General features: G+C 39.7%; 1 long non-coding RNA gene across 1 annotated transcript; it reads right to left on the reverse strand.

Annotated features, from left to right (window-relative positions):
- Positions 1–773: 773 nt before the first annotated feature.
- On the reverse strand, positions 774–3,700 carry LOC137729097 (uncharacterized). Its single transcript, XR_011067964.1, has 3 exons — positions 3,296–3,700; positions 2,538–2,596; positions 774–932 (listed from the first exon to the last, which is right to left on the reverse strand). It is a non-coding gene; the product is annotated as an uncharacterized lncRNA (long non-coding RNA).
- Positions 3,701–6,013: the final 2,313 nt, after the last annotated feature.

The following is a 6,013-nucleotide window of genomic DNA, read 5'->3' on the forward strand; positions in this document are numbered from 1 at the left end:
AATAGATGTGTTCACGCAAAATGGTGTGCGTGGTTGCACTATCTGCCAAACAACTAACTTTCCCACTAGTCATACCTAGAATAAAATTAATTAAACCAGTCACATGCACAAAAGTTCGAAAACTTAATCCATTCAATTAATTTTTTTGAGAACAGTTTATGAACTTCAGGTTCATAGTACCTACAAACAAACGCATATATATATATATACATAAATATGCAACAAGAAAATATGCAAATAGATCCTTAGGTCTAGAATTATAAATGAAATAATTATTTGAACTTCGGGCCAAAATTAAAAGTTGGGAAAAAAAAAATTAAAACTTAAATTGTCTAAAAAATAAATAATTCAGCTCGGGGCCCAAAAATAAGGACTCAAACCCATGTGGGTTGAGCAAATTGGATCGTGCGGCCCAGGCCTAAGAATTTGGCTAGGTTGGGCTGCAGGCTTAAGACAAAGAGGGTTCGTAAAAAGGTACTGATCCACTGCCTCGCAGCGTGGACGTTCCCAAGGGAGGCAATCCAGTGTGTTGTCGGTCAGGTGCATCGAATCACTAGCTACTGATTGGGACCAGGTGTGGCTCTGTGCAGGGAACCAGGAGAGCCTTACGAGGGCTGTGTTCTACTGCGGTAAAGACATGATGACACACCCCGACCCAGAAAGTCCACTTGGACCCTGAATCGAGCTGTGCTGGCCGACACCTGGAAGGTGACGAAGCCATAAAATGTGATAGTGTATAAAAAGTGAATAAATTTGAATCTAAAAATGTCTAAGTACCAGAGTGCGCTACGAGTGGGAGCGAACCCATTTCACACGCGATGTCAGAGCATAAGTAAGGTACAGTAGTATGGGTAAGAATCATACCCTCAAAATATCCATTAATACTAAGATTCACCACAGATTGTTGTCGATACAAACTCAGCAGCTAAAACCTGGAGGGCACCAAACAGAAGGTGTGAGTAAGCAATAAAACCAAGCTTCCCAAAGTTATTACCTCTCTAAAAGTAATGCCCTAATGTAAAACCCGTATCGTTTTCCATAAGACAGTACAACATATATACATATATCCAAACCATACTCAGAAATGACCAAAACCACGGTTTGCCATTAACTCCACCATACATTAATAAGTAGGCCAAATGAACTAAATCAATACAAAGTGATATATCAGTCAGAGTCATCTAAAATGACATGTACAACTTATCCGTATCTCATCAATCATGGCTAGCATATAAGTCGGAGTCACCTCTAGTGACCTGTACGACTTATCCATATCTCATCAATCCTGGCTAGCATATAAGTCGGAGTCACCTATAGTGACCTGTACGACTTATTCATATCTCATCAATCTTGGCTAGCATATAAGTCGGAGTCACCTATAGTGACCTGTACGACTTATCCATATCTCATCAATCCTGGCTAGCATATAAGTCGGAGTCACCTATAGTGACCTGTACAACTTATCCATATCTCATCAATCTTGGCTAGCATATAAGTCGGAGTCACCTCTAGTGACCTGTACGACTTATCCATATCTCATCAATCCTGGCTAGCATATAAGTCGGAGTCACCTATAGTGACCTGTACGACTTATCCATATCTCATCAATCCTGGCTAGCATATAGCTCAATAAGTATACCTGCACACGAGTCGGAACCACCTAAAGTGGTCTGTACGACAGGACTGGGTGTAAATAAATAAGCTCAAGTGCTACGATCACGTGAAGACTGGGCGAATAATCGCGGGTCACCTACGAGTCGGAACCACCTAAAGTGGTCTGTACGACAGGACTGTGCACCTACCTTGAATCCAAGGTGAGCATAAGGTGCGAGAGGTGAACATCACGTGAAGGACTGTGCCCTGGCCACGGGCGGGAGCACTAACACCGGGGTGCAGGTTTATGAGCTCTCAATGCATCTCAATATAACATGTGCAACACATGGCAACCAGTACGACAGTATCGAAGTTGCCTAACACATAACTGTAGTCATGCTATAACGCAATCGATTCAACTAGTACCATAAACTCACCTGAACTTACCTGGGTGTCCTGAGTTCACCTTTGCACTTGAAAGCATTCCCAATAATTATATGCAAGTAATATACATATTGATATACTATGATGCAATCTAATACTCAACCATGTCGTAGCATGTTCAATTATAAACAATACAGTGAGAAGTGTACAATCAATAACGCATTACTCCCAAACTACTTATTTTCAGGGATAATTATCCATGACGACCCAATTAACACTAATTTAGCTAACTAATTCATAAAACTAAAACTTGCCTTTACCAATTTCTTTCGCCTTACTCAATTTCCCAAGCAAGGCTTTGGTCTCAAATATTTTATGGCTGCATCTAACGTCTCGTTAGACTGCCTACGTACCCTAAATAGGGATCAAGCCATTCGTAGTTCATATCGTACTTCAAGCATTCACAATAATTAAATATGAAAGTAATATACCTAATCAATTTAAAATTGTCGATAGAAGTCTCAATAATATGTACGATAAAAAGGAAAAGATCCACTTACTTGGAGTCCACGCTATGATTCTCTAGCGCACACATCGAGGCGTCCTGAATGATTGGTCCCTGTGACCAATTATCAAATCACATCTCAGAACTCTTATCCGAAGAGTACGTAATTCACATAAAACACAACCTCAACGACATTCTAAAATAGTTTGATACCCATTGACCACAAGTCAACCGTCGATCAAAGATCGATGGTAGGGTTTACAACCCTGTATAACTTGACCCGGAAGATCCGCATATCAGATTTCCAATCCGCAACTCCCAACGATCCACAATATGTTTCAAGAATAACATACTAAAATTTCATTACGATCCAACGGTCAGATCTCCGCCAATTGCCTAAAACAAGTGGCCATGAACATTTATTTTACTAACTTACAAATCCAATTCAGGAAGATCCGTAAGTCGGATTCCCGATCTGTAAATTCCTATAATCTTTAAATATTACGTATTATAATATATCCCATTTTGGTGATGATCCAACGGTCGGATCATCGATTCACATTTTTATCAAGTAACGTATCGTAACGAATTTAGGTTCCAACTATCAACCTACGTCATTCAAATGACAAAACTGAATTCAAGACATTTGACATAGCCTAAAAATAGCATTGGCGGCCCACTGGCCACGCGCCGCCGCACGCGCCGCCGCGGGTGGCGGTCGGCCGCCCCGACTCGCCGGAAAATCCAACTATTTCCAAAAATTCTCAAACTTCACAGAAATGAAGATCTCAGTGAGTGGAGCAACTTTCATACCTGCCACGAAGTCCAAAAGTGGACGGAAGATGGTCAATTTTGCCCACGAAGCCGGCGGATGCCTAAAACTTCCCGACGTCGATTCGTCGTCTACGGTGGTCCAACGGGGTCAAGGTTGGTTGGGTTTTGCTCCTGGGATGATGGGCTACAAAGCCCAAGTGGTGGCATCGGCCATTGCTTTGCCGATTTGCCGGAAAATCGAAAAGGGTGGCCGGAGCACCATTGATTTTCGTCAACTTTCGTGGCCTCAAACCGCCTCATACCATGGTCAATCAAGGTGGTTCTTGGGTGGGTTTTGTAGAGGGGAATGAGAGTTTCAAGATGGTGGTGGTGGCATCGAAAAACTCCACCGGAGTTGGCCGGAATCGGCCTTGGAAGATGGTCTCGTGGTGGCGCGGGTATGGGTGCACGGGAAGCTCTCTTCCCTTTTTTTTTTTTTTTTTTTTTTTTTTTTCTTTTCTTCTTTCTTTCCTCCCTCCGTTACTGATTTTGGGCTTCCCCCACAAAGTGGGGGTTTAATTTAAATACACACTAAACCTTGAATAACCAATTTCGAACGTCCGTAACTATACCGTTATAATCCGGACGCGCAAACGGTTTTCGCCTATACGTTCGTACCAAAGAGTACTACGAGGATATGCTTAAAGAATAAGTCCCACACCTCTCAAGTCGATGGTCAACGGAAGTCAAAATCCTTGCCTCTAGGGCAATTTAGTAAATTCACGCTTTTAAAATAAAATAAAAACGAAAAATTCGGAACGGGTTGTCACACATGAGGACACCAAAGCCCAATTGGGCTGGTGTCGTTTGCGGGCCGAGAGTCAAATTCAGACCAATTGGCTTTTTGGATTTGGGTTGTGGCAGCAAATGCAACCAGTAGCCTAAAAAGGGAGATGTTCAATGCAGGCCTGAGGGTCTGAAGCCCACTAGGGCTTGGGTTTGGAAACCCAGAACACCCTAACGGCGCTGGGTGTGGGATTCGAATTGGAAAAGTCTCCGACGTCACTTCAAGCAACTTCTCTCGGTCAGTTATGGCACGACGATGCATGGGGGTTCGATTGGAACCCTAATTTGGGATGGAAAACTAAGTTTCGATGTCCCCGGGGAGGGAGGGCGGCTGAGAAACAGTGAGGATTCGAAGAATCCTTCGAAAAATCATCGATGTTCATCGGTTTTTCTAGAAGCCCATCATCTTCGATGATGGTTAGGTCCCAAAAACACGACAGCAAGTCATGATTTCCCCAGAGAGACGGTGGTGTGGCCGTGGCCGACTGCAGGCAACATTGGGTTTGTGGGTTCAATGCCAAAATGTCATCGTCTTCTCAGATGGAGCATTGGGGGTTTTACCTTGTGCATCGTGGCTCAAAAAGGCTCGCGTGAGCTCGAGTTTAGGTTTGACAAACCCTAGAAGTTTTATTTTTTATATTTTATTTTTTAATTTTCAGATTAATTCAATGCATATTCAACATATAATTCAATGCATGAGCATCCAACATATGAGGCAATTCATGGCAATATCAATTCACATAATTCAACAATTATGAATATAATGCATACACAATTTATGTTGAATCTAAAATTCGAAAAATGTAAAGTTGGGTCATACATTATGGTGAATGTTCATGCTATCAGGGCTGCAAAAATATCAAGATAAAAATCGTTGTTTTGGAAGAACTTGATTGCATGATGATATTGATGAATTGGTTTAATGCATAATTTTTTTCTTCAATTTCGGCTTTTCATCTCCAAAGCTTGTATCACGTTCAACACAAAAAAATTAAATTGAATTAATAAAAGTATATGAATCAATAAAATCAAAATCTAAGCAATTAAAAATAATTGAAATATAATACTCTCCTGATTGAAGACGAATAATTTTCACGTCAGATGCCTAAGCGTAGCGGTAGGAGCGTGCTGATAACGTGTTGTAGCCTATATTTAACTGACAAGGAAAGGGGGCTGGCGACACAGAGAAAATTTAGAGAGAGATGTGTTTGTAAGGTTGCGTAGAGGATGTGTTATTGCCCCTACGCAATGCCTTTATTTATAGTAATAAGGGATGGAATAAATCATTCTCCTCCAAAGAATACAAGTCCTAATAGAGAAAAATAATTAGAATCAAATCTAATCTAAGATTTACACAATTATACTTAAATAAGAAGTTTATAGCAAGAAAATCTTTTTCGAAAAAATGTTTTATTCAAAACAAAAACTATATCTTTTTAAAATAGCAGTCGAGATCAAAAATTAAATAAAAAACAAAAACTATATCTTTTTAAAATAACAGTCGAGAACAAAAAATTGTGAACGATTTGGGATCCATTTTGGTGATTGACTTTGGTGGATTTTGTTTTAAATTAATAAAAATGAATATTTCTTCGTACCATAGAAAATTTCTAAGAAAAAATGAATACTTTTCAACAATTAAGAAAGAAAATCATGTCTTTTTAATATAATACTGGCATATGTCCACATTTTGTGTGTGAAAAGGGAGAAAAAAGGAATGTGGATTAGATAGAGAAGTTTTTTTATTTTTTATTTTTATATATTTTATTTTTCAAAATTAAAGGATGTTTTTATGAACAATTGATATTATTTACCACTAATGGGGAGGGAAATGGACTTAGCCTTACGATGGACTAGCAATAACGTGATTCAAATTCATCTTTGATGAGAATCAAACATAAGAACTCTTACTTACAAGTGAAGATAAATACT

Source organism: Pyrus communis, chromosome 1 (assembly GCF_963583255.1).
Source record: "Pyrus communis chromosome 1, drPyrComm1.1, whole genome shotgun sequence".
Lineage (NCBI taxonomy): Eukaryota > Viridiplantae > Streptophyta > Magnoliopsida > Rosales > Rosaceae > Pyrus > Pyrus communis.